The 8,527-nt window shown below is 42.2% G+C and overlaps 1 protein-coding gene across 3 annotated transcripts in view; it reads left to right on the forward strand.

Moving 5' to 3' along the window:
- The window catches only part of LOC120048839 (rap guanine nucleotide exchange factor 5-like), a 72,766-nt gene extending 71,765 nt beyond the window's left edge, over positions 1-1,001 (forward strand). For all 3 annotated transcript variants that reach the window (XR_005477045.1, XM_038995118.1, XM_038995117.1), the window contains one exon: positions 1-1,001. This exon is cut by the window's left edge. The gene's annotated coding sequence lies outside the window, so the exon portion shown is untranslated.
- The last annotated feature ends 7,526 nt before the right edge of the window (positions 1,002-8,527 follow it).

The raw sequence follows: 8,527 nt of genomic DNA on the forward strand, positions 1-8,527 counted from the left end.
AAGGGTTATGTTACAGTTATAGATAATGTAATAAACCATCCTCAACAGTAGTAGAAGGGTTATGTCACAGTTATGGACTTAGCTGTGGACTTAGATGTTTGGTCTTAGCTGTGGACAATCAGAGACGTATCTTGAGGCATCAGATCCTTTGCCTGTCATGTCTCTGTATCTGGCACTATAAAGAAACAGCAATACACAGTCAACACTTTTGCCTTTGAACATTCGTGTCCAGTTAAAATGCCTTTGCCTTTTTCTTTCAGTGGCAGTATTAGTTCATCTTATAGAAATGGCTTCCCAACATTGTAATAAACTGTACATGTATCCCCCTGCAGGATGTTGTATCCTGTTCTAGAGAATCCTCTTTGTGAGTGTTTCACTGGTTTTGAAAAGAGATTAGACCATGATATAGAGATTCTTCAGTAGCACCAGCAGTTCTCCTGTTGTGGATTCCCCTGATATGTAATGTGTGTATCACAGAGATAGAACAGTTCTATATCCATGGTGTGTATGGTGTTTTGAGGCAGGTCATGTACTATAGATTCCATCTATATACTGTAGTATGTTGTACATTCCCTGGTTGGACATGGAGATTGGATAATTATTTATTATTATGATAATAGACTTATTTATTTGCTGGTTGTGCACTACTTTTGACCAGGTAGTGTACTATGTAGGGAATAGGGTATAATTTCTGTGTTTTTTACCTGCCGTGGGGTTCCAATGGGTTAGGAACTGGTCTGCATGATGTGGTAAAGCCATGGATTGACCCCCAAGTAAAATATGCATGTAACAAAAAGCATTTCCTTGTGAAGTAGTTGTACTCTACATGTCGCTGCAATGCCCAAATCAGCATGTACTAACAAATATTATTTCCAAAAGGGAAACAAAAGCAATACAAAGTCACTGCTCTTCTCTCTCTCATCACTCTTTTCTTTATGCTTTTCATTTTTTACAAGCATTTTGAAATGTTAAATAATAAATCAAATGTTTTGTTTTATGAATACAGTGTGTTGACTTTCTTTGGAAAGAAGCGCGATACATACTTAGGTATACTCAGAGAAAAGACGCAGCACTGCAGAATTGAGATGAGCGAGATGCAAGACTTCTTTCTCACAGTCGCACAGCGTCTGCGCATGTGCACGGGTTCGCTTCACGCCGATTCATCATCTGAAACTACTATCACATGGTCAAGCGATGAACACAGACATTGACCTTAACACTTGACTCAGATTTTTTATTTTTTAAACTTTTTTTTGTTTCATGTTTCGTAACTAAAATACAACATGCCCTCTCAGAAATAATGCCTTAAATATTCAGTCTTCATCCTCAAGGTTGTTATTCACCAAACAAAAATCTATCAATTATCACTATCTGCACACTTTGCAGAGCCTAGTACAACAACAAACAAGACCAGCTTTCCTCCAGTTCCCTAAAAGCATCTGTGCCCCAGCCCGATGCCCTCATTGGCCTTAACCAGGTGCCCTGTGTGGCCTTTAACATGTCTCTCTATGCCATTCCCCCTGCTGGGCCAGGCTGTACACCCTGCCATTTCCTCACCAACATCCTGGGCACCCCCTCATTTTCCCCTCACATAATCACTGCCTAGCTGCCGCCGCCGCACGCTAATGGGAGGAAGAGAGGAGGCAGATGAAGACCTAGGCTGTGTCCCAAATGGCACCCTATTCTCTATATAGTGCACTGCTTTTGGACTACTACTGGTCCAAAGTAGTGCACTATGTAGCGAGGGAATAGGTTGCCAATTTGAGACACAGCCCTAGAGAGCGGAGGGAAGGCTTCATTTCCCCGTGGAGGATACAACAAACCCACAGAATCAACCTTCCATCTGCTGCCTGTTCTGTTGTTGTAGCCTGACAGTGTAGAAGCCACTTTGGCTCCCAGGAAGGAATTAAGTGCAAGACAACAGCTATTTGCGTCGGAGTGCATTGGGTGCCGGGTGAGATGACAGAATCCTTCTATGTGGGACTCCAACTAAAGATTACCGTGGTGACGTTAATTGGTGAATGTGCTCATAGAAGTGTGTAATTTAATGAGTTTAACAACACAAAATGTGCATCAGTCATATCTGTTTCACACAGGTGTGTGGTTTTAAAGGGGCAGTCCAGTTAAAAATGTGGTCCTGTGTTTTTTTTATATATTTCCACACTATGAGGTTGGAATGATACTTTGAAATTGGGAGAATTATGATAATGAACTTTTAGTGAAAGAGCTGTTTGAAAAGACCTCCTGAAATGTCAGCTTGTGTGGCTGGGTGTTTTTTTTTGGACCGCCTGGTGACATCACCATGCTATATAAGTTAATAGACCAATAACAAAGAGTTTGTCCACCTCTCTGCCAATAACAGGACATTCAGGTTACACATCCCTCCCATTAGGCTCCTCCAATTATGACCCTCTCTCAGACCACTCCCTTGAGAAATTGCATTTTGCTAAGACGGTAAGAAGCAATTTGTGTTTATTTTTGACCATTTTAATAAGGTACATAAATGTTACCCAGAAATGATTTGATATTGAGATACAAATGGCTGCATTGGAGTACTATGGAACAAGGCCAACAGACGGCACCATAGCCTTAATCTGCAGCAGGCAACTGTCATGTCATCAGCTTGAGGCGTCTTTGTGATTTTCCCACCACCTCCCACCTCCCCAAGCCACAACACCCCGTATACATCAGCAAGGTCAAACAATAATATTGATCATCTTTAAATGTACACAGTTTAAATTAAACATTATGAAATGGTTAGTTATATATAGTTGATTATCATTATTGCATAGGCTACTAGTTTAATCTCTGTGGAGCTGCATGCTCTTTTAAAAATAGATTCCTCTCTGGGTGAGAATAGGATCAGAACCTTGACTGTGAACCCTGGGGGATATTTCATCATAACGCTGACATACAGTAGAGCTCCAGAGAGATCCAACACTGACATTATACCTCCCGCCTGGGGGCTTCGGTGCACCCCAAAGGCCACACTACTCTCTATATAAGCCCCATATGGGCCCTGATCAAAACAAGTGCACTATATAAGGAATAGGGTGCCATTTGGGACACTGTCTATGACTCAATGACAGTACAATCAAACTACTGACCCTACGTTTAGAATATTTGGGTTATGGGTTGTTTTGTTTTGTTCATCTAGTTAATCTAGCTCATCATGAAAGTCAACTTCACTTGCTACATTTCCCCTCCTCTCTGGATCACATGACCTTGTTGTTGTCTGCTCATTCTGTGTGTGGTTTAATTCAGTCCAGAGAGCTTGATAACCAGACTCTATAACACAGAGCATAGAGAAATAAAGGAGGGCTGGTCTAATCTGTAGCTGCTCTTCATAGAGAGGTATCAGTAGGATCTCTGTGAATAAGTTCCTCTACATCGCCATGCCCTGAATGAATTACACCAGTCTGTTAGTATTCTGTCTCTGGTGTACAAAAAGGTCAATGTCAAACGCAGCTCATTTAAAAGTCAATAGGCGCCGTGCACACATCTCCTGGGAATGCCAGGCCTGGGACTCTGCTCCAGACGCTATTGTGTATCATTCTGTTAGCTGACCTTCCAATGAAATATGCTCTCCATACTGAATTACATGGTCCAAATAGAGGCAGAAGTTCCCGACAAATCCTGCTCCCTCTTGGCTAGTAATTCAAACATATTTATTTACACCAACAAGGAAATATTTTCTTTATTTCCTCATTGTTCATATTGACATTTTAATTTGCATTGGTGTAATACTGAAAGTAATAAAAAAATACATACAGAGAAAAGTATGTCAGTTATTGCTTATATAACATAGAAATTAGTACTTTTTAAAATCCTAGCTTGTTATCACCAACATCACCAACAAACTATCATGGTTCGAACACACCGAGAAAGTCGTGAAGAAGTCACGACAATGCGTTTTACCCAAGATGGCGCGTACCCCAACTAAACAAGGGCCAAGCTTCCTGCCATCCAGGATCTATATGCCAGGCGGTGTCAGAGGAAGGCCCAAAAAATTGTCAGAGACTCCAAGCACCCATTTCATAGACTGTTCTCTCTGCTACCGCACACCAAGCGGTACCGGAGTGCCAAGTCTAGTTCCAAAAGACTCCTTAACAGCTTCCACCCCAGAGCCATAAGACTGCTGAACAATTCATCAAATGGCCCCCCAGACTATTTGCATTGACCCCCCACCCTTGATTTTACACTGCTTCTACTCACTGTTTATTATCTATGCATAGTCACTTCACCTTTACCTATATGTACAAATGTCCTTGACTAACCTGTACATTGACTCGGTACCCCCTGTATATAGCCTCATAGTTATTTTATTGTCTTACTTTTTAAAAAACTTTAGTTGTTTAGTAAATATTTTCTTAACTCTAGTTTCTTAAAACTGCATTGTTGGTTAAGGGCTTGTAAGTAAGCATTTCACGGTAAGGTCTACAGCTGTTGTATTCAGCGCTTGTGACACATACAATTTGTTTGATTTATAGGTTATAAAAGCTACAAAAATACAAATAGTTTCTTGTTCCACGATGCATGATTCAAGAGACACACCTTAATACCTCATCCCTACATGACACAGCATAATACCTCATCCCTACATGACACAGCATAATACCTCATCCCTACATGACACAGCATAATACCTCATCCCTACATGACACAGCATAATACCTCATCCCTACATGACACAGCATAATACCTCATCCCTACATGACACAGCATAATACCTCATCCCTACATGACACAGCATAATACCTCATCCCTACATGACACACCTTAATACCTCATCCCTACATGACACAGCATAATACCTCATCCCTACATGACACAGCATGGAACACTATGCTGCTCTGTCAATCAAACAGTTGTCATTGTGCTGTGTAGGTGGTTAGATCAGTGTTTCCCCTAGATTCTTTTCCAGATGGCGCGTACCTCAACCTAACAATGGCAGGGGAAGTATATGACATACTTTATCAACAGCAGACTTGCAGGATGCCTGATAAATTAAAATAGGTTTGCCAACGTTATGGAGTTACTGCTGTCTGTTTAGAAAGAAATGTAATAATTCAGAATAGCCTACTACACCACGAAGAAGCCTAAAATGTACATTTACATTTACATTTAAGTCATTTAGCAGACGCTCTTATCCAGAGCGACTTACAAGTACATACATTCATACTTTTTTTTTTTTTGTACTGGCCCCCCGTGGGAATCGAACCCACAACCCTGGCGTTGCAAGCGCCATGCTCTACCAACTGAGCCACACGGGGCCATTTGTAGCCACAGAGGATGTAGCCACAGGCTACATGTAGCCATGTAGCCACAGAGGATAAGTAGCTTATTTTATAAATAGCCTAAAGTAGCATGTCTGGTGAACATGTCAGGGTTCTATAGCTGCAGGCAGAACAGCTGAAACTGGATCAGCAGCACGACAAGCAGGACTGGGTACAGGGACAGCCAGGAGTCGTCAGGCCAGGTAGTCCTGAAGAGCATCCCTGGGAGGGAGGGAGGGAGGGAGGGAGGGAGGATACCTATGATCACACAGGTCACCAGATAAGACAGGAGAATTACACCAGATAGGACAGACTGACCCTAGCCCCCCGGCACATAGACTATTGCAGAATAGATACTGAAGACTGAGACAGTTCTCCTATTGACTCCTATGTGGGGGGTTTTCTCCCCTAAAGAGGCATTTCTCAGTGTTTTCTGTGAACTTCCCGTCGGCTGAGGTGCAGGACTCCATCTATAGTCACATCCGGATTGGTCATCTGCAGCAGGTGTTAAAGACGGCCCCCTCAGCTGTGTTGAAGACAGCCCTCTCCGTGCTCCAGGCAGCCCTCCACCACAGCATGCTCAACAACTTCCTGCCCACTGCAGTCAAGTTCCATTACATCTTCAACCTACTGGACCTCGCCAACATCTTTCAGCTAATGATGGTGGGGTTTAAGTAATATACCGTAAACACTATATACCCTAAACACTACTGTAAAAGTGACATGATCTGACACCTTTCACAATCACTCCAGGTGGCAGACATTCACCCACGGTTCTCTTGTCCTGCTCTGAACGGATCTGACACATCTTTTAGTTTAGCTATGATCAATATAAACTATGCTTAGTTAAAAGTGGTATTTTTTGTGTTTTTGTAGGGCCTTCTGATGTCAGGGCCAGAGTGTGTGAGACAGGACAGTGACCTGGTACAGCTGTGGATCCATGAGTCTAGCAGGGTGTAGTCAGACAGACTGGTGGAAATGCAGCTTTTCACCTAACTCCAGATGGACACGCTGACAGAGTGCTGTGAAGTTTGTTACCAAACCTGGTAAACATGGCAGCAGTTAGCCTAGTGGTTAGAGGCAGGTAGCCTAGTGGTTAGAGGCAGGTAGCCTAGCGGTTAGAGGCAGGTAGCCTAGCGGTTAGAGGCAGGTAGCCTAGCGGTTAGAGGCAGGTAACCTAGCGGTTAGAGGCAGGTAGCCTAGCGGTTAGAGGCAGGTAGCCTAGCGGTTAGAGGCAGGTAGCCTAGCGATTAGAGGCAGGTAGCCTAGTGATTAGAGGCAGGTAGCCTAGCAGTTAGAAGCAGGTAGCTTAGCAGTTAGAAGCAGGTAGCTTAGCAGTTAGAGGCAGGTAGCCTAGTGGTTAGAGTGTTGGACTAACAACCAAGAAGTTGCAAGATCGAATCCCTGAGCTGACAAGGTAAAAATCTGTCATTCTGCTCCTGAACAAGGCACTGTTCCTAGGCCATCATTGAAAATAAGAACTTGTTCTTAACTGACTTGCCTAGTTAAATAAAGGTTTAAAAAAAAACATCCCAGTTTAAAAGCCAATTTCCTGAAATTCAACTCATTTTGTCCTGAAGCTGAAATATAGTTTTACATTTTTAAAGCAATTTTGTGGGCACTTCTATACATTTTGCCATGGAGCTGAGATATAATAATTTTGCAGTTTTTAAGCAAATTTCCTGCATTTCTACGCATCTTGACATGGCTAATGCTGTGTTCCTATGCTCAAACATTATGACCAAATCAACAATGTCTTGAGATGTTGATTCAATATATCCACATAATTTTCCTACCTCATGATGCCATCTATTTTGTGAAGTGCACCAGTCCCTCCTGCAGCAAAGCACCCCCACAACATGATGCTGCCACCCCCGTGCTTCACGGTTGGGATGGTGTTCTTCGGCTTGCGAGCTTCCCCCTTTTTCCTCCAAACATAACAATGGTCATTATGGCCAAACAGTTCTATTTTTGTTTCATCAGACTAGAGGACATTTCTCCAAAAAGTACAATCTTTGTTCCCATGTACAGTTGCAAACCGTAGTCTGGCTTTTTTTATGGCGGTTTTTGAGCAGTGGCTTCTTCCTTGCTGAGCGGCCTTTCAGGTTATGTTGATATAGGACTCGTTTTACTGTGGATATAGATACTTTTGTACCTGTTTCCTCCCACATCTTCACAAGGTCCTTTGCTGTTGTTCTTTGCTGTTGTTCTGGGAGTGATTTGCACTTTTCTCACCAAAGTACGTTAATCTCTAGGAGACAGAACGCGTCTCCTTCCTGAGCAGTATGACGACTGCGTGGTCCCATGGTGTTTATACTTGCGTACTATTGTTTGTACAGATGAATGTGGTACCTTCAGGCATGTGGAAATTGCTCCCAAGGATGAACCAGACTTGTGGAGGTCTACAAATTCTTTTTTTCTTATGTCTTGACTGATTTCTTTTGATTTCCCCATGATGTCAAGCAAAGAGGCACTGAGTTTGAAGCTAGGCCTTGAAATACATCCACAGGTACACCTCCAATTGACTCAAATGATGTCAATTAGCCTATCAGAAGCTTCTAAAGCCATGACATCATTTTCTGGAATTTTCCAAGCTGTTTAAAGGCACAGTCAACTTAGTGTATGTAAACTTCCGACTTCAACTGTAGGTCCATTATCTTTGTACACACTTTCTATTGGTTTTTCGTCATTTCAATTTACACTGAAAGTGTTTTTTCATACCGAAAATGTGTGAAAAAAAGAAAATCGTCCCGTGACCAACTTGGACACCCGACCCTTAGTTTGGGAATCACTGTATTATAAAACGGGTAGTATAATAAACTCACTGTAAAAGTGTTTTCTCAAAAAATTGTGTCATTAAAGATGAAGACGAATTCCTTCTTTTTTTTTGTACATCTTTTAAAACACAAAGAAAATGTATAACGTTGAAAATAAGCAGACTGACCAAATTTTTTCAAATGGAGCAGAATTGAGTCATCTAACTTTTTTGGGGAGGTATTCAGAAGTACTATCAATGAGGTAACCTCAGTTGTCTTGAAGGCAGGATCATGGAACACCCTTTTCAGGAAGGGTTTTTCGAGACAATAGAGTTGAGCATGTTTTGTGTTCATCCACAGCTGTAGGGTCATTTATATCCTGGAGTCTATGTGTGGTCATGCCCTGACGAAGGCCTACACAAAACACAGAACCTCAAGGTAAACACACACACACACCCGAGGAAGGTCTACACCACACAGAACCTCAAGGTAAAT

The sequence above is a fragment of the Salvelinus namaycush genome, chromosome 5 (assembly GCF_016432855.1).
Source record: "Salvelinus namaycush isolate Seneca chromosome 5, SaNama_1.0, whole genome shotgun sequence".
NCBI classification, from domain to species: Eukaryota; Metazoa; Chordata; class Actinopteri; order Salmoniformes; family Salmonidae; genus Salvelinus; species Salvelinus namaycush.